The 27,661-nt window shown below is 34.1% G+C and overlaps 1 long non-coding RNA gene across 4 annotated transcripts in view; it reads left to right on the forward strand.

Annotated features, from left to right (window-relative positions):
• Window positions 1-20,486: 20,486 nt before the first annotated feature.
• The window catches only part of LOC127011791 (uncharacterized), a 33,403-nt gene continuing 26,228 nt past the window's right edge, over window positions 20,487-27,661 (forward strand). For 2 of the 4 annotated variants that reach the window (XR_007765105.1, XR_007765106.1), the window contains exons 1-3: window positions 20,498-20,699; window positions 24,416-24,974; window positions 25,040-26,960. This is a non-coding gene — a long non-coding RNA (uncharacterized LOC127011791). Of the gene's footprint in view, window positions 20,700-24,415; window positions 24,975-25,039; window positions 27,384-27,661 lie in introns of those variants that run through there. The other 2 variants (XR_007765104.1, XR_007765107.1) reach the window with 2 other exon arrangements.

The following is a 27,661-nucleotide window of genomic DNA, read 5'->3' on the forward strand; positions in this document are numbered from 1 at the left end:
TGAATAACGCAAAATACGGCAAAACAATGGAAAATGTCGCTAAGCGAAAAAATATTGTATTAGTAAAATAATATAAAACCCGACAAAATTCGCCAGGCTTTAGGCTACGCATAGCTAGACATGATTTCCAAAGCGTTGAAATATTCGGAACAGATATTGCAGCGATTGAATCGACGCCATCATGTATGATAAACCAATATACATAGGAGTTGCTGTTTTAGAATTATCTAAATGGTTAATGGTTGAATTATATTCTAATTTTCTATTACTAAAATCAAGAACGGAAGTTAACTTCGGCAAGCCAAAGTTTTTATACCCTTGCAGTTAAAAGAAATAATCAACTTTAGTAACACCATGGAAAATTTTTAAGGATTGTTGCTGACTTTAGTGATATAAGACACTAGACGAGTCGATCTAGCCATGTCCGTCTATAATTAAGCTAGAAATCATTCCAGCTTCCTATGAATATAAGAGCTCGAAATGCACCTCTAAATTTACGGAATATTTACGTATTTGGTTTCAAGTGGTGCATACTAGCATTTATAGCAATATAGCACTATAGCACAAAAAAAATATTCACGAGAGAAAATGACAATGCCCACAACTTATCTCATTAATATTAAAAATAAAATAATTGTGTATGGCGGAACTAGATTTGATTTTTCAGGAATCTAGTTTCCAATCAAAAATAAAGGAATTTTAATTTCTAGAAAAATAACAAAGATTTTAGTGTGATGATGACAAAATTATTCGTCCAACGTTCAGAACTAAATGTATTCGGTTAGTTCGAACATAAATATGTGAAAGAAATTATTCATTACGCTTACATTACAAGTGTGAAAAGACTATGCTACTAACAGCATTCCAAAGCCAAATCTGGAGGATATTTTTGTTATAAATGCTTACAGTTTTTCACAGCCAACAACAAGACCCACAACAAACTCGAATACGGAAAAGTAGCTTCTTTTTACCAAAAACTATAACTTCATTTAAGGGCTTTCACCAAAAATTTTCTCCTATGGTGGTGATATATGCCGATATTGAGGCTGTTATTGAAAACTACACAGCATGGCTAAATTCGTCTTCAACTTCATCGATAACAAAAGTGCAGAAGCATGCAGTATGCTTGTATCTTTTGTAGCATATCTTTTTATGTAGCACATAAATATAATTCTGATCTAAACGAATTGTGGACACATGAAGGTATGCCAAAAACAAACAAGAAAATAATTTTTTACTATTTTAAAAACAAATTTTAATTTTGTATATTTTTATAGGCGCTGACTGTATACAAAAGTTCTATAAATCACTCAAGGAAAAAACTACGGGTGCTAGCACAATCCACGGCCATGAACAGGAAGGCAACTGCTGTGCCTTTGAAAAGGAAATCAACCCTGACGACCTGGAAAAATATGTTGATCAATTTTCTGGAAAGCACATGGGTCCTATTTATAACAAATGTAAGCCAAAGTATGAATTAAGCGATCCTTTTTTACCTGTAGTATTTCATAACTTACCCAATATGACATACATTTATTCATTACTGAGTTAGAAGGAGACTAAAGCCCCATACTCTGTACAAAAGAGCTTTATATAGCGCTTACTTAAATAGAATAATATATATCAATTCGATTAGATTTTTAATTTCAAGTTTAGAGAAACTATTCAGCTAGATGGAGACCGAAGATTTTAAAATTCTAAGTACTAAATTTCATGCAGAAAAATGTAAGCAAATGAGTAGGAAAGGTGTTTTTCCTTACGATTAATTATACAGTTAGAAAAATTTGAGAATACCCAGCTTCCTGACATTGATAGTTTTTATAATTCTCTCAGTAAAGAAAAGTGAAGTATAGATGATTACAATTTTGCCCAAAAGGTTTGGAAAGCATTCAATTGTAATTGTAATACCATATTTAACTTTATTTAGAAAGTGACGTATTAATTTTGACCGACGTTTTAGAAAATTTTAGAAAAATTTGTCAGAAAATTTATAAGTTAGACCCTATTAACTATGTTACAGCACCGTCAACATCTTGGGATGCTATGCTTAAGTATACTAATGTACATTTATAACTTATTAGCGACGGAGACATGTACAACTTTTAAAAAGTGCGGTTCGAGGTGGGTTAACTCAATGTACTCACAGAATTTCTATAGCTTATAAAAAATACATAAATAACTTTGATTTAAGTAAGCCCAATAACTTTCTAAGCGATATTGATGCAAATAATTTATAAGGTTGGGCAATGAGTCAATCCTTCCCGCTCTCAGGATTTAAATTTTTTAGAAATAATCAATAAGAATCGTTCGACAGAAATAACTTATAGCTGACTTAACGAATAAGAGCGAATACATTATCCATTTAAAACAGCTTCAACATTGTATTCAGCATAATTTAGTTGCAAAAAAACATAGGGTTTTGTCTTTTACACAATCATGCTGGTTAAAGCCTTATATTGTTTAAAAACTGATCAAAAAAACTAGCCGAAAATGATTTTGAACAAAATTTTCTTAAGTTCATGAATAACGCAAAATACGGCAAAACAATGGAAAATGTCGCTAAGCGAAAAAATATTGTATTAGTAAAATAATATAAAACCCGACAAAATTCGCCAGTCTTTAGGCTAAGCATAGCTAGACATGATTTCCAAAGCGTTGAAATATTCGGAACAGATATTGCAGCGATTGAATCGACGCCATCATGTATGATAAGCCAATATACATAGGAGTTGCTGTTTTAGAATTATCTAAATGGTTAATGGTTGAATTATATTCTAATTTTCTATTACTTAAAAGTCCTTCTTCGAAAATAATTAAAATGGATACAGACTTATTTATTTTATCTTTAGGGGAAGACTTTTACAAAACTTTAAAAGAAAATCCCTTACGATACCTCAAGTAACAAAATAGAAAACCAATTTAATATAGTTCAAGCTAATAATAGGGAGCTTGGAAAAATAAAGGATGAGCATGCAGGTAGGGTTATGACTTCTTTTGCAGGACTTAAAGCTAAAACATACTCTTGTTTAGTTGATAAGGAAAGAAATGAAAACAAATGTATAAAATCAAGAACGGAAGTTAACTTCGGCAAGCCAAAGTTTTTTTACCCTTGCAGTTAAAAGAAATAATCAACTTTAGTAACACCATGGACCATTTTTAAGGATTGTTGTTGACTTTAGTGATATAAGACACTAGACGAGGCGATCTAGCCATGTCCGTCTATAATTAAGCTAGAAATCATTCCAGCTTCCTATGAATATAAGAGCCCGAAATGCACCTCTAAATTTACGGAATACTTACGTATTTTGTTTCAAGTGGTGTATACTAGCATTTATAGCAAAATAGCACTACAGCACAAAAAAAATATTCACGAGAGAAAATGACAAAGCCCACAACTTATCTCATTAATATTAAAAATAAAATAATTGTGTATGGCGGAACTAGATTTGATTTTTCAGGAATCTAGTTTCCAATCAAAAATAAAGGAATTTTAATTTCTAGAAAAATAACAAAGATTTTAGTGTGATGATGACAAAATTATTTGTCCAACGTTCAGAACTAAATGTATTCGAACTAACCACATAAATATGTGAAAGAAAGTATTCATTAAGCTAACATTACAAGTGTGAAAAGACTATGCTACTAACAGCATTCCAAAGCCAAATCTGGAGGATATTTTTGTTATAAATGCTTACAGTTTTTCACAGCCAACAATAAGACCCACAACAAAATCGAATACGGAAAAGTAGCTTCTTTATACCAAAAACTATATCTTCATTTAAGGGCTTTCACCAAAAATTTTCTCCTATGGTGGTGATATATGCCGATATTGAGGCTGTTATTGAAAACTACACAGCATGGCTAAATTCGTCTTCAACTTCATCGATAACAAAAGTGCAGAAGCATGCAGTATATTTCTGATCTAAACGAATTGTGGACACATGAAGGTATGCCAAAAACAAACAAGAAAATAATCTTTTTACTATTTTAAAAACAAATTTTAATTTTGTATATTTTTATAGGCGCTGACTGTATACAAAAGTTCTATAAATCACTCAAGGAAAAAACTACGGGTGCTAGCACAATCCACGGCCATGAACAGGAAGGCAACTGCTGTGCCTTTGAAAAGGAAATCAACCCTGACGACCTGGAAAAATATGTTGATCAATTTTCTGGAAAACACATGGGTCCTATTTATAAAAAATATAAGCCAAAGTATGAATTAAGCGATCCGTTTTTCCCTGTAGTATTTCATAACTTACCCAATATGACATACATTTATTCATTACTGAATTAGAAGGATACTAAAGCCCCATACTCTGTACAAAAGAGCTTTATATAGTGCTTACTTAAATAGAATAAGATATATCAATTCGATTAGATTTTTAATTTCAAGTTTAAAGAAACTATTCAGCTACATAGAGACCGAAGATTTTAAAATTCTAAGTACTAAATTTCATGCAGAAAAATGTAAGCAAATGTGTTTTCCCTTACGATTAATTATATAGTTAGAAAAATTTGAGGATACCCAGCGCCCTGACAATGATAGTTTTTATAATTCTCTCAGTGAAGAAAAGTGAAGTATAGATGATTACAATTTTGCCCAAAAGGTTTGGAAAGCATTCAATTGTAATACCATAAAAGATTATATTTAACTTTATTTACGACGTTTTAGAAAATTTATAAGTTAGACCCTATTAACTATGTTACAGCACCGTCAACATCTTGGGATGCTATGCTTAAGTATACTAATGTACATTTATAACTTATTACCGACGGAGACATGTAGAACTTTTTAAAAAGTGCGGTTCGACGTGGGTTAACTCAATGTACTCAAAGAATTTCTATAGCTCACAAAAAATACATAAATAACTTTGCTTCAAGTAAGCCCATTCAACTAAGCGATATTAATGCAAATAATTTATACGGTTGGGCAATGAGTCAATCCTTCCCGCTCTCAGGATTTAAATTTTTTATAATAATAAGAATCGTTCGATTATAAAAATACTTCTGTTGTGGGAAGTGTAGGATATATATAAGAAGTGTAGGAATATATTGATTTAGAATACCCTACTGATCGACATGATTTACATAACTACTTGTCTTTCTGTCCAGAAAACAAATTTCCGCTTGGAGGTAAACAGAAAAAACTTATAGCTGACTTAACGAATAAGAGCGAATACATTATCCATTTAAAACAGCTTCAACTTTGTATTCAGCATAATTTAGTTGCAAAAAAACATAGGGTTTTGTCTTTTACACAATTATGCTGGTTAAAGCCTTATATTGTTTAAAACTGATAAAAAAAAAACTAGCCGAAAATGATTTTGAACAAAATTTTCTTAAGTTCATGAATAACGCAAAATACGGCAAAACAATGGAAAAAGTCGCTAAGCGAAGAAATATTGTATTAGTAAAATAATATAAAACCCGACAAAATTCGCCAGGCTTTAGGCTACGCATAGCTAGACATGATTTCCAAAGCGTTGAAATATTCGGAACAGATATTGCAGCGATTGAATCGACGCCATCATGTATGATAAACCAATATACATAGGAGTTGCTGTTTTAGAATTATCTAAATGGTTAATGGTTGAATTATATTCTAATTTTCTATTACTAAAATCAAGAACGGAAGTTAACTTCGGCAAGCCAAAGTTTTTATACCCTTGCAGTTAAAAGAAATAATCAACTTTAGTAACACCATGGAAAATTTTTAAGGATTGTTGCTGACTTTAGTGATATAAGACACTAGACGAGTCGATCTAGCCATGTCCGTCTATAATTAAGCTAGAAATCATTCCAGCTTCCTATGAATATAAGAGCTCGAAATGCAACTCTAAATTTACGGAATACTTACGTAGTTTGTTTCAAGTGGTGCATACTAGCATTTATAGCAAAATAGCACTATAGCACAAAAAAATATTCACGAGAGAAAATGACAATGCCCACAATTTATTACATTAATATTAAAAACAAAATAATTGTGTATGGCGGAACTAGATTTGATTTTTCAGGAATCTAGTTTCCAATCACAAATAAAGGAATTTTAATTTCTAGAAAAATAACAAAGATTTTAGTGTGATGATGACAAAATTATTCGTCCAACGTTCAGAACTAAATGTATTCGGTTAGTTCGAACATAAATATGTGAAAGAAAGTATTCATTACGCTAACATTACAAATATGAAAAGACTATGCTACTAACAGCATTCCAAAGCCAAATCTGGAGGATACTTTTGTTTTAATTCTTACAGTTTTTCACAGCCAACAACAAGACCCACAACAAACTCGAATACCGAAAAGTAGAATTTAAGGGCTTTCACCAAAAAGTTTCTCCTATGGTGGTGATATATGCCGATATTGAGGCTGTTATTGAAAACTACACAGCATGGCTAAATTTTTCTTCAACTTCATCGATAACAAAAGTGCAGAAGCATGCAATATGCTTATATCTTTTGTAGCATATCTTTTTATGTAGCACATAAATATAATTCTGATCTAAACGAATTGTGGACACATGAAGGTATGCCAAAAACAAACAAGAAAATAATTTTGTACTATTTTAAAAACAAATTTTAATTTTGTATATTTTTATAGGCGCTGACTGTATACAAAAGTTCTGTTCTGTTCCATGAACAGGAAGGCAACTGCTGTGCCTTTGAAAAGGAAATCAACCCTGACGACCTGGAAAAATATGTTGATCAATTTTCTGGAAAACACATGGGTCCTATTTATAAAAAATATAAGCCAAAGTATGAATTAAGCGATCCGTTTTTCCCTGTAGTATTTCATAACTTACCCAATATGACATACATTTATTCATTACTGAATTAGAAGGATACTAAAGCCCCATACTCTGTACAAAAGAGCTTTATATAGCGCTTACTTAAATAGAATAAGATATATCAATTCGATTAGATTTTTAATTTCAAGTTTAAAGAAACTATTCAGCTACATAGAGACCGAAGATTTTAAAATTCTAAGTACTAAATTTCATGCAGAAAAATGTAAGCAAATGTGTTTTTCCTTACGATTAATTATATAGTTAGAAAAATTTGAGGATACCCAGCGCCCTGACATTGATAGTTTTTATAATTCTCTCAGTGAAGAAAAGTGAAGTATAGATGATTACAATTTTGCCCAAAAGGTTTGGAAAGCATTCAATTGTAATACCATAAAAGATTATATTTAACTTTATTTACGACGTTTTAGAAAATTTATAAGTTAGACCCTATTAACTATGTTACAGCACCGTCAACATCTTGGGATGCTATGCTTAAGTATACTAATGTACATTTATAACTTATTAGCGACGGAGACATGTAAAACTTTTTAAGAAGTGGGGTTCGAGGTGGGTTATCTCAATGTACTCAAAGAATTTCTATAGCTTATAAAAAATACATAAATAACTTTGATTCAAGTAAGCCCAATAACTTTCTAAGCGATATTGATGCAAATAATTTATACGGTTGGGCAATGAGTCAATCCTTTCCGCTCTGAGGATTTAAATTTTTTAGAAATAATCAATAAGAATCGTTCGATTATAAAAATACTTCTCTTGTGGGAAGTGTAGGATATATATTAGAAGTTGATTTAGAATACCCTACTGATCGACATGATTTACATAACTACTTGTCTTTCTGTCCAGAAAACAAAGTTCCTCCTGGAGGTAAACAGAAAAAACTTATAGCTGACTTAACGAATAAGAGCGAATACATTATCCATTTAAAACAGCTTCAACTTTGTATTCAGCATAATTTAGTTGCAAAAAAACATAGGGTTTTGTCTTTTACACAATCATGCTGGTTAAAGCCTTAAATTGTTTAAAAACTGATAAAAAAAAAACTAGCCGAAAATGATTTTGAACAAAATTTTCTTAAGTTCATAAATAACGCAAAATACGGCAAAACAATGGAAAATGTCGCTAAGCGAAGAAATATTGTATTAGTAAAATAATATAAAACCCGACAAAATTCGCCAGGCTTTAGGCTACGCATATCTAGACATGATTTCCAAAGCGTTGAAATATTCGGAACAGATATTGCAGCGATTGTATCGACGCCATCATGTATGATAAACCAATATACATAGGAGTTGCTGTTTTAGAATTATCTAAATGGTTAATGGTTGAACTATATTCTAATTTTCTATTACTTAAAAGTCCTTCTTCGAAAATAATTAAGATGGATACAAACTTATTTATTTTATATTTAGGGGAAGACTTTTACAAAACTATAAAAGAAAATCCCTTACGATACCTCAAGTAACAAAATAGAAAACCAATTTAATATAGTTCAAGCTAATAATGGGGAGCTTGGAAAAATAAAGGATGAGCATGTAGGTAGGTTTATGACTTCTTTTGCAGGACTTAAAGTTAAGGCATACTCTTGTTTAGTTGATAAGGAAGGAAATGAACACAAATGTATAAAATCAAGAACGGAAGTTAGCTTCGGCAAGCCAAAGTTTTTTTACCCTTGCAGTTAAAAGAAATAATCAACTTTAGTAACACCATGGACCATTTTTAAGGATTGTTGCTGACTTTAGTGATATAAGACACTAGACGAGGCGATCTAGCCATGTCCGTCTATAATTAAGCTAGAAATCATTCCAGCTTCCTATGAATATAAGAGCCCGAAATGCACCTCTAAATTTACGGAATACTTACGTATTTGGTTTCAAGTGGTGCATACTAGCATTTATAGCAAAATAGCACTATAGCACAAAAAAAATATTCACGAGAGAAAATGACAATGCCCACAACTTATCTCATTAATATTAAAAACAAAATAATTGTGTATGGCGGAACTAGATTTGATTTTTCAGGAATCTAGTTTCCAATCACAAATAAAGGAATTTTAATTTCTAGAAAAATAACAAAGATTTTAGTGTGATGATGACAAAATTATTCGTCCAACGTTCAGAACTAAATGTATTCGAACTAACCACATAAATATGTGAAAGAAAGTATTAATTACGCTTACATTACAAGTGTGAAAAGACTATGCTACTAACAGCATTCCAAAGCCAAATCTGGAGGATATTTTTGTTATAAATGCTTACAGTTTTTCACAGGCTTTTCACCATAGTTTAAGGGCTTTCACCAAAAATTGTCTCCTTTGGTGGTGATATATGCCGATATTGAGGCTGTTATTGAAAACTACACAGCATGGCTAAATTTTTCTTCAACTTCATCGATAACAAAAGTGCAGAAGCATGCAATATGCTTATATCTTTTGTAGCATATCTTTTTATGTAGCACATAAATATAATTCTGATCTAAACGAATTGTGGACACATGAAGGTATGCCAAAAACAAACAAGAAAATAAATTTTTACTTTTTTAAAAACAACTTTTAATTTTGTATATTTTTATAGGCGCTGACTGTATACAAAAGTTCTGTTCTGTTCCATGAACAGGAAGACAACTGCTGTGTCTTTGAAAAGGAAATCAACCCTGACGACCTGGAAAAATATGTTGATCAATTTTCTGGAAAACACATGGGTCCTATTTATAAAAAATGTAAGCCAAAGTATGAATGAAGCGATCCGTTTTTCCCTGTAGTATTTCATAGCTTACCCAATATGACATACATTTATTCATTACTGAATTAGAAGGAGACTAAAGCCCCATACTCTGTACAAAAGAGCTTTATATAGCGCTTACTTAAATAGAATAATATATATCAATTCGATTAGATTTTTAATTTCAAGTTTAGAGAAACTATTCAGCTAGATGGAGAACGAAGATTTTAAAATTCTAAGTACTAAATTTCATGCAGAAAAATGTAAGCAAATGGGTTTTTCCTTACGATTAATTATATAGTTAGAAAAATTTGAGGATACCCAGCGCCCTGACATTGATAGTTTTTATAATTCTCTCAGTGAAGAAAAATGAAGTATAGATGATTACAATTTTGCCCAAAAGGTTTGGAAAGCATTCAATTGTAATACCATAAAAGATTATATTTAACTTTATTTAGAAAGTGACGTATTAATTTTGACCGACGTTTTAGAAAATTTTAGAAAAATTTGTCAGAAAATTTATAAGTTAGACCCTATTAACTATGTTACAGCACCGTCAACATCTTGGGATGCTATGCTTAAGTATACTAATGTACATTTTTAACTTATTAGCGACGGAGACATGTAAAACTTTTTAAGAAGTGGGGTTCGAGGTGGGTTATCTCAATGTACTCAAAGAATTTCTATAGCTTATAAAAAATACATAAATAACTTTGATTCAAGTAAGCCCAATAACTTTCTAAGCGATATTGATGCAAATAATTTATACGGTTGGGCAATGAGTCAATCCTTCCCGGTCTCAGGATTTAAATTTTTTAGAAATAATCAATAAGAATCGTTCGATTATAAAAATACTTCTCTTGTGGGAAGTGTAGGATATATATTAGAAGTTGATTTAGAATACCCTACTGATCGACATGATTTACATAACTACTTGTCTATCTGACCAGAAAACAAAGTTCCTCCTGGAGGTAAACAGAAAAAACTTATAGCTGACTTAACGAATAAGAGCGAATACATTATCCAGTTAAAACAGCTTCAACTTTGTATTCAGCATAATTTAGTTGCAAAAAAACATAGGGTTTTGTCTTTTACACAATCCTGCTGGTTAAAGCCTTATATTGTTTAAAAACTGATAAAAAAAACTAGCCGAAAATGATTTTGAACAACATTTTTTTAGGTTCATGAATAACGCAATATACGGCAAAACAATGGAAAAAGTCGCTAAGCGAAGAAATATTGTATTAGTAAAATAATATAAAACCCGACAAAATTCGCCAGGCTTTAGGCTACGCATATCTAGACATGATTTCCAAAGCGTTGAAATATTCGGAACAGATATTGCAGCGATTGTATCGACGCCATCATGTATGATAAACCAATATACATAGGAGTTGCTGTTTTAGAATTATCTAAATGGTTAATGGTTGAATTATATTCTAATTTTCTATTACTTAAAAGTCCTTCTTCGAAAATAATTAAGATGGATACAGACTTATTTATTTAATATTTAGGGGAAGACTTTTACAAAACAATAAAAGAAAATCCCTTACGATACCTCAAGTAACAAAATAGAAAACCAATTTAATATAGTTCAAGCTAATAATAGGGAGCTTGGAAAAATAAAGGATGAGCATGTAGGTAGGGTTATGACTTCTTTTGCAGGACTTAAAGCTAAGGCATACTCTTGTTTAGTTGATAAGGAAGGAAATGAAAACAAATGTATAAAATCAAGAACGGAAGTTAACTTCGGCAAGCCAAAGTTTTTATACCCTTGCAGTTAAAAGAAATAATCAACTCTCAGTTTTCTTGCTATCGCGTTGAAACTTTTCCAAAAGTCTTCTTTCTACCCATATCATCCAACTATGGAACTGACAATTTGCCTGCCCTGCTCTGATACCCTCTCTGCTTTAGTTTCTCCAACTAAAATGAGATGTTTTCGTAAATGTAACTATAATAAACTTAACTATATGATTTCTCATTATAATTTGACAGACTTGTACAATTGTACAGACATTGAAAGTGCCACTGAACTATTCTATTCAGTCTTAAATACGTTTTTAATGAATGCGTACCTGATCGGTTTCTTTCAAGCCTAAACAGACCTCCTTGGTTTACCAATGCGCTTCAAAGACTTAAAAACCTTAAATTTAACACTTATAAAAAGTATAAAAAATCGGGTAGACCAGCAGATTTTTTGAAATATGTTGTGGCTTGAACAGATTTTAATGTTCTCAACAGTCATTGCTACTCTATGTATCTAAGTCGATGTAAATTAGAATTTTCAAACGATCCGAAACAGTTTTAAAATTTTGTTAATGCCAAGCGTAAGGCATCGGCATTGCCTTCATCGGTACGTCTAAACTCAATGGAGGCATCGACGGATTCTGAAATTGCTGTACAATTGTACAGACATTGAAAGTGCCACTGAACTATTCTATACAGTCTTAAATACGTTTTTTAATGAATGCGTACCTGATTGGTTTCTTTCAAACCTAAACAGACCTCCTTGGTTTACCAATGCGCTTCAAAGACTTAAATCTAACACTTATAAAAAGTATAAAAAATCGTGTAGACCAGCAGATTTTTTGAAATATGTGCACAGATTTTAATGTTCTCAACAGTCATTGTTATTCTATGTATCTAAGTCGATGTACATTTGAAATTTCAAACGATCCGAAACAGTTTTACAACTTTGTTAATGCCAAGCGTAAGTCATCGGCATTGCCTTCATCGGTACGTCTAAACTCAATGGAGGCCTCAACGGATTCTGAAATTGCTGATTTCTTTGCTGAGTTTTTCCAAACTACTTATAATTTGACGGCTTGGTCAAATTCTAACTACCCTAATCCCTTAAATAGGGCAAATTGTATTTTCTTTTCTGTAATCACCGAAAGCTCTCTGGTAAGAGGTTTAGCAACAACAACGCCAACTTGTTCTCCCGGTCCAGATGGACTTCCTGGATGTGTCCTTATTGTTTGTGCATCAACCATTTGTAAACCGATTCTTAAACTTTTTAATTTGTCTATTTCATCATCAGTTTTTCCTTCTATCTGGAAGGACTCTTTTATTATTCCAATTTTTAGTAAGGCCTTTGACTCGTTAACCATTCACTTCTTTTATTTAAATTAGATCAGCTTGAGTTTCCTGGTAATCTATTATCTTGGATTTCATGTTACTTGAATGGTAGGACTCAGAGGGTTATATTCAAGAATGCTGTTTCAAAATTGATCTACGTGATATCTGGAGTGCCTCAGGGTAGTCATTTGGGCCCTTTGCTGTTTACTTTGTTTATTAACGATCTTCCCTCAATCATAACACATTCTCGTGTACTAATGTATGCTGATGATGTTAAGCTTTGTTTATCATAAAATGATATAGCGTCGGGATTTAACTTACAGTCGGATATTGATTGTTTTCATGGATGGTGTGAGTACAACCTTTTAAATTTGAACTGCCTAAAATGCAACGTTATTACTTTTTATAGGGGTACTCCTACGTTTATCAGTTACTTTCTTAAAAATACGGCATTTGACCGTATATATTCAGTTATCGATTTCGGTGTTATACTTGACCCTAAACTTAAATTTGACTGCCACATTATGTCCACTGTTAACAAAGCCATGAGTGTTCTTGGGTTTATAAAGCGTTGGTCAAAAGAATTTGATGACCCTTATACGACCAAATTATTATTTATCTCCCTTGTCCGTCCTATTTTGGAATATTGTTCGTCGGTTTGGAGTCCACAATATCAAGTGCACTTCGACCGTATTGAGTCGGTACAAAAAAAATTTCTCTTATTTGCCTGCGTAGTTTTAACTGGAATCAAAACGTAAGGCTTCCTTCCTATGAGAGTAGTTTACAATTGCTTAATTTACCTACACTTGTAAATCGTAGAACAATGCTTGGTACTATTTTTATACAAAATCTTATAAGAGGTGACATTGTTTCTGTTTAACTTTTAAACCGCCTAACATTCGACGTTCCCGTTAGACTAACACGAAATTATTATCCTCTAAATTTGCCACTCTGTACATCAAATTTTTGTCTGCACAATCCCTTTCGCTTTCTATGTAATAACTATAATAAACTTTATCATTTAATTTGCATTTCAATATCTATCCCGGTATTGAAAACTTATATTTTAACTCATTTTCATATTCAATTTAGCGTCGCTTGTGAGCAGCTGTGTTTACTTTTGTGCTCCGAGTTTTTGTCTTTTCCAGTGATTTTTGTGCGAGTGTTCTGTGTGTATTTACTTACAAAGATTAGCCTAACAATTGTGCTAGTAATTCTAAATAGATCTCCCAGTAACGGGTACGTGGTAATAGTTATTTTAACATTTCTATTGGATTTGTTTAATCCCATAGCTTTGTTTTTGTAACTTACGCTCCTAAACTTGCTAAAACTCTTTTACTCTCTCTCAATCTTCCTCGCTCTATTTTATAACTGTAACCTGCTCTCTATGCACCCGCTGAATTTCTAGTAGACTTTTTCGGTGCTATTTTCTGAAACTCTCTCTTCTCTCTCTCTTGCTTGATTCTCTTTGTATTTGTTCGTACTAAAAATTGTTAGTGTCGCACAAGCCACGCTCAGTCGATAGAATATTTTTTCTCTCTCGTGCTCTCTTACGTTTTGATAAATTTTCGCGATCTCGCGCTCTTATTTTTTTTTTTTTTTTGTGTTTTGTGCTTTTGTGACATTTGAATTTGATATTTTATTTTATTTGTTTGTCTTATATTGGCCCTTGTCTGTTCCAAGAAAAACTGCACACTTTCGTCTTCAACGAAAGACCTCGTTATTTTTTGCTGGCTCTGCGATTCGATGATGCACGTCAAATGTGCAGGATTCACCGGCAGAGTTAAAGATTTTATTGATCTTAACTCTGGTCTTATGCGGTCAAGTGGTTCCTGCAAAGAAATGGTGGTTCAGATGAGCGGCTTTATGAAGCAGACTCGAGACAGCCTGTTGAATATCTCGGGTGCTTTTAGGCAACTCAATGAGGGGTTTAATACCGTCTGTGCCCAGTTTAACAATAAAAAATTATTAACCAAGTCGCCTAAACGCAAAAAAGCCAGCTTAAACGCCGTTAATACCACCATGGAATCCAACCCAAATCCGAACTTGGTAGCAGCAGTTCCTGTCGACACAGGGTTAAGCGTACAAACTGTGCGCATGGATACAGCTAGCTCGAGTTTAGCCCATGTTTCCGGACTGAAAGCTTCTGTACTGGCTAAGTCAAAGAAATCGGTGCCGACCGTTCCTATAGGTACTGTGGGTGAGGTTCAGACTGCTGCTGGGGAGCGTAAGAAACTTTCAGTTGTTCCACAAAGGAAGCAATTATTTGTTTCTAGATTCACCCCAGATACCACATCTGAGGATGTTCTGGAATTTATACGTGAAAAATCCGAAGATATTGCAGTTGAACAATTTCGATTTTCATATGCTCGTAGGATATCTTCTTTTAAAATATTTGCTCCGCCTGACATTTTTAATGTTTTACTTTCTGAAAGCTTTTGGCTTAATGATGGTTTAGTAATTAAAGAATTTGTCCCAAATAAACCGAGAACAAATAACAGGCCCTCCACTGTGTCAAAAAACAAAAAGTTTAATGTTGGCGTATCAAAATGTTAGGAGATTCAATATGAAGCTACCCAAGCTTTATGCTGACTCCTCTGCATTTACAGAAGATATTTTAGCTTTTACGGAATCTTGGCTGAAACCAGGGATATCCGACTCTGAAGTTCTGGCTAATAACTTTAATACTTATAGGACCGATCGCCACTCACGTAGGGGGGACGGTGTCCTGATTGCCGTTATCTCTAGCCTAACATCTGAAAGGATTCTCATTCGTATACCTAATGATATTGAATTTCTGAGTGTAAAAGTTTCTTTGCAATCGTTATCTGTTTTTGTTACATGTTTTTATATTCCACCTGGCTCTGACCTAGTAATTTATGAGCACCATCTGTCTGCAATAAAATCTCTTTTATCCCTTCTTTCTATCAGAGACTTTTTGATTGTTTTAAGTGACTTTAACCTACCTGATATTTCATTTGTCGCTATGCCGTTATCCGCCCATGATTTTGTGGATGGCCTTTTAGAATTATCGTTACAGCAAGTAATTTTTATAAAAAATTCCTTAAGAAGACAATTAGATCTTGTGTTTGTTTCAGACCCGTCTGAAATCACAGTATGTAGAATTGACGCTCTTGTTGTACCTGAAGACCCATATCATCCAACTATGGAACTGACAATTTGCCTCCCCTGCTCTGATACCCTCTCTGCTTTAGTTTCTCCAACTAAAATGAGATGTTTTCGTAAATGTAACTATAATAAGCTTGTAAACTAATATAATAAACGATATGATTTCTCATTATATTTGGACAGACTTGTACAATTGTACAGACATTGAAAGTGCCACTGAACTTTTCTATACAGTCCTATATACGTTTTTTAATGAATGCGTACCTGATGGGTTTCTTTCAAACCTTTCAATCTAACACTTATAAAAAGTATATAAAATCGGGTAGACCAGCAGATTTTCGAAATATGTTGTGGCTCGAACAGATTTTAATGTTCTCAACAGTCATTGCTACTCTTGTATCTAAGTCGATGTAAACGATCCGAAACAGTTTTACAATTTTGTTAATGCCAAGCATAAGGCATCGGCATTGCCTTCATCGGTACGTCTAAACTCAATGGAGGCATCGACGGAATCTGAAATTGCTGATTTAATTGCTGAGTTTTTCCAAACTTCTTATAGTTCGACAGCTTGGTCAAATTCTAACTACCCTAATCCCTTAAATAGGGCAAATTGTATTTTCTCCCCTGTAATCACCGAAAGCTCTCTCGTAAGAGATTCAGCAACAACAACGCCAACATGTTGTCCCGGTTCAGATGGATTTCCTGGATGTGTGCTTTAGTTTTGTGCGTCAACCATTTGTAAACCGATTTTTAAACTTTTTAATTTGTATATTTCATCATTAGTTTTTCCTTCTATCTGGAAGGACTCTTTTATTATTCCACTCCATAAAAAAGATGCGAAAGCAGATGCCCAAAAATATAGAGGTATTTCTAAATTGTCGGCAATTCCTAAAGCATTTGAACGTATTATCACTTCTTATTTGCAACATTTATGTTCCTCGCTTATATCACCGTGTCAGCATGGTTTTGTTAAGCGAAGATCGACCACCACCAACTTTCTTGAATTGTCATCTATTGTAATAAATGGGTTTAAAAAAAAATCCAGACTTAGTTAGGCCTTTGACTGCGTTAACCACTCAATTCTTTTATTTAAATTAGATCTGCTTGGGTTTCCTGGTAATCTATTATCTTGGATTTCAAATTACTTGAATGTTAGGACTCAGAGGGTTATATTCAAGAATGCTGTTTCAAAATTGATCTACGTGACATCTGGAGTGCCTCAGGGTAGTCATTTGGGCCCTTTGCTGTTTACTTTGTTTATTAACGATCTTCCCTCAATCATAACACATTCTCGTGTACTAATGTATGCTGATGATGTTAAGCTTTGTTTATCATAAAATGATATAGCGTCGGGATTTAACTTACAGTCGGATATTGATTGTTTTCATGGATGGTGTGAGTACAACCTTTTAAATTTGAACTGCCTAAAATGCAACGTTATTACTTTTTATAGGGGTACTCCTATGTTTATCAGTTACGTTCTTAAAAATACGCCACTTGGCCATATTTATTCAGTAAACGATTTAGGTGTTCTTCTTGACCCTAAACTTAAATTTGACTGCCACATTATGTCCACTGTTAACAAAGCCATGAGTGTTCTTGGGTTTATAAAGCGTTGGTCAAAAGAATTTTATGACCCTTATACGACCAAATTATTATTTACCTCCCTTGTCCGTCCTATTTTGGAATATCGTTCGTCGGGTTGAAGTTTACAATACCAAGGGCAAAGGGACCGTATTGAAAAAAAAATTCTCCTATTTGCCCTGCGTAGTTTGAACTGGGATCAAAACGTAAGGCTACCTTCCTACCAGAGAAGATTACAAATGCTTAATTTACCTACACTTGTAAATCTTAGAACAATGCTTAGTACAATTTTTTATATAATCCTATAGGAGGTGACAATGATTCTGCAGATCTTTTAAATCGTCTAACATTGGATGTTCCTGTTAGACTAATTCGAAATTATTATCCTCTAAATTTCCCACTTTGTACATCAAATTTTTGTCTGCACGAGCCTTTTCGCGTTTTATGTAATAACTATAATAAACTTCATAATTTAATTTGCATTTCAACATCTATCCCGATATTAAAAACTAACATTTTAACTCATTTGCTTAATTCTTAGTTGTGCCTTTTATTTTCATTTGTGCCCCGTCTCTATTTGTTTTATGTATGTATCTTCCTCGCGAACTCGCATTTTTTGCCCAAAAGGGTAAGGATAAGGATAAAAGGGCCCCGCGCGTAACAAGCACGTGCTTGGTGTCGTTGGGTCACTTGTTTGTACTGTTCGAAGTGCATCAACGACCATGCATATAATTTAATTTATTGCAGGTAGTATATAAGTCGGCACCAGCCGGATCGGACAACTATATATTATAACTCCCATTGGAACTATCGTAGAAAAATTTATATACTTTATGGGGTCGAAAACGTCTCCTTCACTGCGTTGCAAACTTCTGAAGTCTGAAGTAGTCAAGAAATCAGTTATGAAAAAACTGAATCTTAACGATTACATAGAATGTATAAAATATAAAAAAAAACATTTTATGGAGCCCAACTGAAATTATAAAAATAAAGTAAATGAAATAAAAAATAGAAATGTTTATATTATAAGAATAACAATTTGTAAATAAATAAATTCAAAATTAAATTTATTATTATTGCGTTTTATTACTTTAGCAGACAAACAAACTCCTTTAGTTTTTAGTTTCCAAATCAGTGTGTTTGGTATTCCACGGATCCCTCCCGATTTATTGCATTTCAAATATTGTGACCCCTCGTTATCTTCTGAGAATGAGCAGGAGAAAGTGAACGTGCGTACCCACGAACCCGAATCTCACCCCCTACCCTCGAGTCCTTGCTCATGACTGCTTGTGCGCGAAGGTGTGAAATTTTAATTTTGTGAGTTTTTTTCAAAATGTGCAGTTTTTATTAACATAACAGAGAAAATTATACCATTGGAAAGGGCTTGAAAAATGCTTTCCAAGTGAGGGGGTATACTATTTTGGTATCGGAGGTCATCGTCGTTATTACATATTATATGCTGGCGTGTAGTTTTTCTAAGCCCGACTTTTATTGAGAGGAGTGAGCAAATCCTTACATCTCCAAAGCTTGCGAATTCAAATAATTTTATCGCACAAAACGCCAGCACTTCGAGTAGTACACCTAAAATAAAACCCCCATCGTCCCGAATATGGGCAGTGGGGGTAGCAACATTTATTTGGGATTTCTTTTACGACTAAAAATTTTAAATATACATCTATACAAGTGATGAATATAAGATTTTTGGCGAAATAAATGTCAATATGCAAACTTTCAAACTCCTTTAGTTTTTGGAATAAGTTAGGCCAAATATAGCCTATTAATTTGTTTATAATTTTTATCAAGCCCTCTGTGTGCTCGACAATGCGTTTCTGTTATTATAAGCGATTTGTCTTCAGCGTTTTCTAAGTCTTAGACAAATATTCTAGTAAATAAAAATTTATTTATAAAATTATCTTTTATTGTTTTTTGAATAACATAAAGGCCTTCCTTTCATTAATTTAATTAATTATAATTAATTGCTTTAATTACTCTATTATATGTCTATTATTTCCGAACACGTTAATCGACTCATGTATTGTATACCTCCACGTTGCAATTAACAATTTTTGCTTAAACTGGTTTAAGGGTTTTCGGGTTTCTTGTATAACATTCTCAAAACTACTCTCTGCTGAATGCTCAGTGTTTTGATCTGAGACCGACTCGATACTTTCTGTTAAGTTATTAATTTATATCTTAGATAATGCATCTGCAACAACATTTGTTGCTCCTGGCTTATAATTAATTTTTGGAGAATAACATTCATTGAAAGAATACCATCTTTTCATTTCGATATTAGGGTTCTTTTGAGAAACTGAAAATAAAAGAGGTTGATGATCTGTGTAGATTTCAATGTTGTTAACTCCATATAAATAATTTAGTAAATTTTTAAAAGCCCAAACTATAGCTAGAAGTTCCTTCTTTTTAAAAGCATATAATTGTTCAGTTTCTGGAAGTTTTCGAAAAACTGCCCTAAACTACTTACAACTTTCTGTCACTATTTACACAGAACTATAAATAGGGATTCGAATGCAATTTGAGTGTTAAAGCAAAGTTCATCCAATTTCTGATCATCAATAATATTGTGTAATGACAGGCTAGTCGCCAAACTAAACTGAGAATTGAATTTTAATGTAATGTTTTTAAAATCGTAATTTATTCGGATTTTTAAGTAGTTTTTTAAAAATCGATCAATAGAGATGCATATATATTTGTTCTTCTGAGTGGGTTAAGAAGCGTATTTTGTTTGGGTTTACTACGGGGAGGTGAATTAAAGTTGATCTGAAAAATATGCATATAAATTGTTATATATAAACAAAGGTCTATGAAACTTTTTTATATTACCTTTAAGTCCGTTCTTTAATTTTAAATTGATGTTCTAATTTTAATTCAATTTTTTTGTTATTCTAAAGTGATCCAAGTTCCCGAGCTTTTTCCACTAGAAAACACCACCAAGGCCGGCCTTCCCCCGCCCAATTCCAGCCCGACTGGGCGTTGCAATGCGGCTGGCAGGCCGAGTTGGCCACAACAATCCAGTATTTAGTGACCAGTTGTGCATCGAGGCGAGTGGAGGAGCAACAGCAGCGAAAATTGCGCAATTGTTTACAATTAAGGACCGCGAGGCAGAAAGCTAAGAGAGCGAAAAGCTGGCGAAGAGAGCCAAAGCTTTTCCGCAGCATCCTTTCCTCCCTCTCGACGTTGCTCGAGTGAGGAACAGATGCAAAATTTTCAAAGTAAACAAGAAAACTATCAGAAACAATTGTGAAAAATTCAAAATCGATCCAAAAAATTGATAAAATAGCGGAGCAGAATGCGGGGCGAGGGAACACAACCATACGCACCGTGGACTCCACTTCCACATACCTGCCCGTGATGAGTCCTGCGGGGTGAGTGTTTCGCGGGGTGGGCGGAGGGGATGGCAGCAATTAGGGGCGCAAGGCGTGCCGGGACTCTTGAGCGTTCCATGACTGTCGCCTCGAAATCGATTTTTATCTCGGGCTGCAGCTGATTTTCAGATACGGATATACTATATGCGACAGCCAGAGCGACCTTCGCTTGTGGCTTTCCTCTGGATTTTTGGATTGTGGCGCTGAGAGTTGACAACCCCCTCAAGGCCCCCTGATTGCGGTGATCTCAAATGTATGCTAAACTTCTACGGATCCCCGATTGCAGGCCAACTCGAGGACCGGCTTTCTGCGCCCGCATGCAAGCCCGCCATTAAATTACATTGCCGGCAAATTATTAAGAACCCGCTGCCATTTGAGTAAATACTCGGGCATACATAAGTGAGTGAACCGCCTTGCTTTCCCAGAAATCGATGGAGTCTTGAGCCAGAAGCTAGCGTGCATTGACCACAGTCCGTTAATACATAGTTGGGTAATACGAGGAGTTTATCGTTGGGGAGGGATCGAATTATGGATGTCCTATAAATATGTTATTACTTCCTGTAGGAAGGAGGTGAAAATGTAAAAACAGAGTATAAGAATGCAAACGAAGAGCTTTTCTAAAAATCCCTTCCAAAAGATTAAACTTTAAAGCCACAGCTGAGAACAATTTACGTTACTCAAATAATATACTAATTTAATTAATTAAAGCAGTCCCATTTGGAATCCCTTTTGATATTGTTAACGTTCTTTTTGTCATACTTAAGAATAATACTTTAATCAGTTGTGTTTTATTATTAGTTAGGTATAACTAAGACTTATTTGTTTTTTTTATTCAAAACTTGGAAATGCCTCGCTATTAAGTACTTATAATTCCGCAGGTTGCACTGCCGATCCGATCACTGTTTCGCTATGTTTCCCTCCAAGTTGTGCTACCCTTTGCCTGTAAATGACCATGATTGAAACCGCCCCCAGCAGCGCCCAGGCGAAACTTCCTTTAACCTCAATTCGCATTCACATAGACGCACACCAGCAACTGGGAAAACTACCCGGTACGGAATGTGTGGTGGTCGCCTTTGTTGTGGACGCGTCGTCCAGTCGAGCGGTCAGTTGGTCTGCAACCCTTGAGTCGTCAGGTGGACAGCTCGTCTCCTCGGGTCGCGTTTCGAATTTCTATTGGAAGCCAATCGAGGGGTCCGGGCGGGGACTGTCAGAAGCCAAGTTTCCGCTCGAGCATAATCGCGTGTGTTTTTAAATTCCAAGTGAAGTGTCTGCCTCTTTGTTATCCGTCTGACGCCGGCACGGCGCCATGTTCAACACCAGTGCCCAGAATTGGTTCGGCATGGGCCAGACATCGGTGGCTCCGGCCGGAGGTGTTGCCCAGTTGCTCAACAACAACTCGAATCTGTACAACCAGCCGCAGCAGACGCCACATCCCTTCATGCGCCAGCGATCGTTGACCAGCTCCAATCCCGCCCTGGAGCGTTCAAACGCCATTGCAGTGCGACCGCAGTCGCCTCCCAATGTCCAGATGGAGTACTAGGTGGCGGTGCCCTTCGTATCCGCCTATCGGCACACCCCGTATCACTCACTCTGGGATCTGCACCAGTGGTAAGGGTAGTGGAAATTCTTGGCCCAAGACAACTAGCCGACTTAGGAGCTCCAAAAGCTAGGAGCACTTAAATGGTGTTCAAAAGTGTGCTATGAAAATTAGTCATATCTATTTACTCTTTGGATATATATCGCCGTATACTTCGAAAATGTTTCAGGTTTCTTTAAATTAAAGTGATTTCCTTATATACCACTCTAGTAATATCCTTTTCCTTAAACCATATATACCTATTTTAAAACGGACACTTTTATAAACGTGTACAATTAATAACTTCAGTTCAACGGGGCATTTGAATATCAAGAGATTAATTGAAAAACAGTGAAGGGAAAATACAAAATTGTTTTTGAATCCCTTGACCTACCTTTTAGTGTAGGCACCTCCTTGGTTATAATTATGTACCTTAAAGGATTTTCTTAGTGGCATGCAGCGCAAGTTTCCTCGTCGAATGTGTTTCTGCCAGTCATAATTGCCACTGGCTGTAATTTGCATAGGGCTAAACGCTGTGCTCTGCTGGGCCAATGGCTTTATCGAGCAGGAATTAGCATAAACACCTTTTGGTGACGCGGATTTTAAAGAGGCCCATCATAACTTAAAGTCATGGAAGTCCGCCACTGGACTTTGCCTAGTTATTTTCCACGCTCGCGCCGGCCTTGTACCACTTTGCCAATCAATCAATCGCTCAATTAAAATGCAAGTGGCTCCCAGATTAAGGCCCCCTGATTCTTGAATAGTAAATAGGGCAAATAAGCCTGGCCTAGTTAGCCGCTCGACTAATCAGTTCCATCAGGAATCGGAAATCATGGGCGGGCACATAGGAAACATTAACGCAAATTCGAACGAGTACAGCGCACAGTGTAAATACCGTGCGATTAAATTATTTTTGAGCTCGTTGAAAGCTCTTACAGCTGGCTCATCCAACTGTACAGAAGTTTTGCGAGATGCCTTTTTTGATACTTTGCCATTTTGGCCTTTTTAATATTTCTTTAATGGTTTAGCAATTTTGGTGTAATTTTGAACAAATTTTCTGTAGTATCCAGTAAGGCATAGAAAGCTTCTAAGCTCTCGAATATTTTTAGGGATTGAATATTTTACGATTGTGGAAATTTTTCGGGATCGGTTTTGATTACATTGTGAGAAACAACGTAGCCGAGAAAGTTTGTTTCCAATTTGAAGAACTTTGATTTTTCCATCGAAATTTTCATGTTTGCGTTCAGCAAACTTTTAATTAAATCTTTATCTTTCAATTGTTTTTGAGAAAATAATAATGTCATCCATATAGACATGACACGTTTTTCCAACTTGTTCTCTCAAAATATCATCCATCGCTCTTTGGAATATTCTAGGGGCGTTTGTTAACCCAAATGGCTTTCTTAGGAATTCGTATTTTCCATTATTTAATGAGAATGAGGTTTTTTGAATGACTGTTTCATTCATGAGAATTTGGTGGAATCATGATTCCAAATCAGTGTGTTTGGTATTCCACGGATCCCTCCCGATTTATTGCATTTCAAATATTGTGACCCCTCGTTATCTTCTGAGAATGAGCAGGAGAAAGTGAACGTGCGTACCCACGAACCCGAATCTCACCCCCTACCCTCGAGTCCTAGCTCATGACTGCTTGTGCGCGAAGGTGTGAAATTTTAATTTTGTGAGTTTTGTTAAAAATGTGCAGACAGAATAAAAAAAACATTTTGGGACATCATATAAATCTGTATACTAAAATGAAAGCATTATCGATGAACTTAATATTGCAGTAGATAGCTTACTAGCATCGAGCAGTGAGTTTCAAGAAAAAGACTCTGGTTGGGCAATAAAAAATTTCACTAATTTTGAAATTACTATAATAAAGCTAGAAAACATTCCTGCTAGCGGATACATACCCGAAGCATATAAGAGCCCGAAATGCACTTATAAACGTACAGAACACTGACGTATTTTGTTTCAAATGGTGCATACTGGCATTCATAGCTAACAAAACTCATGAGAGTGCTTACAACAGCAAAGCAAAAAAAGTTTTCACGAGAGAAAATGACAAAGCCCACAACTTACCACATTAATATTAATAATGAAATAATTGTATATGACGGAATAAGATTGGATTTTTCAGGATTCGAGTTTCCAATAACGAATAAAAAGGGATTATCCATTTCGAGAAAAATAATAAAGACTTCAGTATAAATGTTTATGAGATCGACGCTGATGGTGATAAAATTATCGGTCCAACGTTTAGAACCAAATGTATTCAACCTAACCACATCAATATATTGGGAATAAATAACGTAAACCAAGACCATATGCATTACGCTTACATTACAAGTGTAAAAAGATTATGCTACTCACAGCATTCCAAGGCAAAATCAGGAGGATATTTTTGTGATAACTGTCTACAGTTTTTCATAGTTAATAATACTACCCACAACAAACTTGAATGCGGAAAAGTGGCCTCATTTTACCCTGAACCAAACACTACAACTTTATTCAAGGGCTTTCATAAAAAATTATCTCCTCCGGTGGTGATATATGCCGATATTGAGGATGTTCTTGAAAACTATAGAACATGCCTTCGTCTTTAACAACAAAAGTGCAGAAGTATACTGCATGTGCCGTATCATTTTATATAGCACATAAATATTATCCGGATCTTAACGAATTGTGGACATATGAAGGTATGTAAAAAACAATAAATAATTAATTTCTTAGTATTTTAAAAACTAATTCAAATTTTGTATAGTTTTTTAGGCGCTGACTGCACACAAAAATGCAAATCACTAAAGGAAAAAACTACCAGCTTGTTTTACATGTACTGGTCGACCCCCAAAAACCCGATAGCTAGCACAATCCATGAACGGGAAGGAAATTGCTGTGCCTGTGAAAAGAAAATAAACGCTGACGACCTGGACAAATATTTTGATCAATTTTCTGGAAAATACATGGGTCCCATTCATAAAAATTGTAAGCCAAAGTACAAATTAAGTGATCCCTTCTTTCCTGTAGTATTTCATTACTTATCTAAATATGACATACATTTATTCATTCCTGAATTAGAAGGAGACTTAAGCCCTATACCCTGTAATAAAGAGCTTTACATAGCGCTAACGCAGACAATTAAAATATATGCATCAAATAGATATAAAATAAGATATATCGATTCGATTAGATTTTTAAATTCTAGTTTAGAAAAACTATCAAGCTACATGGAGGACAAAGATTTTAAAATTCTAAGTACTAAATTTCAGGGAGAAAAATTTAAGCAAATGCGTAGGAAGGGTGTTTTCCCTTACGACTATTTAGATAGTTTTGAAAAATTTGAGGATACCCAGCTTCCTGACATTGATAGTTTTTACTATTCTCTCAGCGAAGAAAATTGTAGTATAGATGATTACAATTTTGCACAAAAGGTTTGGAAAACTTTCAACTGTAATACTATAAAAGATTATATAAAACTTTATTTAGAAAGTGATGTTTTAATTTTGACCGATGTTTTCGATAATTTTAGAAAAATTTGTCAGAAGATTTATAAGCTTGACCCTATTAACTACGTTACAGCACAGTCAATATCTTGGGACGCTATGCTCAAGTATATTTATGTAAATTTAGAACTTATTAGTGACGGAGACATGTACAACTTTTTAAAGAGCGATAAGGGGTGGGTTAACTCAATGTACCCAAAGAATTTCTATAGCTAATAATAAATATATAACTAACTTCGATTCAAGTAAACCAAATAACTACCTCAGCTATATTGATGCAAATAATTTATACGGTTGGGCAATGAGTCCACCCCTCACCGCTTTCAGGATTTAAATTTTTAAGTAATGATCCATTAGAATCTTTCGATTACAAAAATATTTCTGCTGAGGGAAATGTAGGATATATATTAGAAGTGGATTTAGAATATCCTACTGATCGGCATGACTCACATAACTACTTGCCATTTCGTCCAGAAAACAAAGTTCCTCCAGGAGGTAAGCAGAAAAAACTTATAGCTGATTTATCGAATAAAAGAGAATACATTATCCACTTAAAACAGCTTCAACTTTTTATACAGCATGGTTTAATTGTAAAAAAAATACATAGTGTTTTGTCTTTTACACAATCATGCTAGTTAAAGCCCTATATTGATTTAAACACTGATCAAAGAAAACTAGCCGAAAATGATTTTGGAAAACATTTTTTTGAGTTAATGAATAATGCAGTATACGGCAAAACAATGGAAAATGTCGCCAAGCGTAGAAATATAGTATTAGTAAAACATTATAAACCAAGACAAAAGTCGCAAGGCTTCAGGCAACGCATAGCTAGACATGACTTCCATAGCGTTGAGATATTTGGGACAGATCTTGCAGCGATTGAATCAACACTATCAAAAATTATGTATGATAAGCCAATATACATAGGAGTTGCTGTTTTAAAATTATCTAAATGGTTAATGTATGTATTTTATTATAATTTTCTATTACTTAAAAGCCCTTCTTCGAAAATAATTTATATGGATACAGATTCATTTATTTTATCTTCAGAGGAAGACTTTTACGAAACTATAAAAGAAAATCCTGAACGATTTGATACCTCAAATTATAAACTAGAAAACCAATTTAATATAGTTCAAGCTAATAATAGGGAACCTGGCAAAATGAAGGATGAACATGCAGGTAGGGTTATGAATTCTTTTGCTGCACTTAAGGCTAAGGCATACTCTTGTTTAGTTGATAAGAAAGGAAACGAAAACGAATGTATACAAAAATTAAAGGAGTTAAGAAATCAGTTATTAAAAAACTGAATCATGAAAATTATATAGAACGTATAAAATAAAAAAAAAAAACATTTTATGGATCCCAGCGAGTTATTCGAAGTAGGTCGCACATCCTCTATACTGAAATTATGAATAAAATAAGTCTTAATTATAAGGATGATAAGAGATATATTTTACCAGATAATTGTAATACATTGGATCATGGTCATTATAACATTGAACATAAACGTCAAAATTAAACCCGTTATTAAGTAAATGTTTATATGTTTATATTATAAGAATAAAAATTTGTAAATAAATAGATACAAAATTAAACTTGTTATTGTTGCGTTTTATTACTTAAGCAGGTCATTTACAGATATCCATGAGTTGTGGCTGGAATCGAAACCGCTCCATTTTACAAGCACTTGATTATTTTTCCTTTTTAGTATTTTCTCTACTAGGAAAGCATTTTTGTCTTTCACTTTTTGAAGTTCCTCTTCATAAAATGACCCATTAATAGGGGTACCCATATAATCTTGTATTTCATATGTTACGGGGTATGTAGACTTGACTTTTAAAACTTTAAAAACTTCTGTGTGTGCTCCCTTGTATTTACTT

This window comes from Drosophila biarmipes, unplaced genomic scaffold (genome assembly GCF_025231255.1).
Source record: "Drosophila biarmipes strain raj3 unplaced genomic scaffold, RU_DBia_V1.1 ptg000008l, whole genome shotgun sequence".
Lineage (NCBI taxonomy): Eukaryota > Metazoa > Arthropoda > Insecta > Diptera > Drosophilidae > Drosophila > Drosophila biarmipes.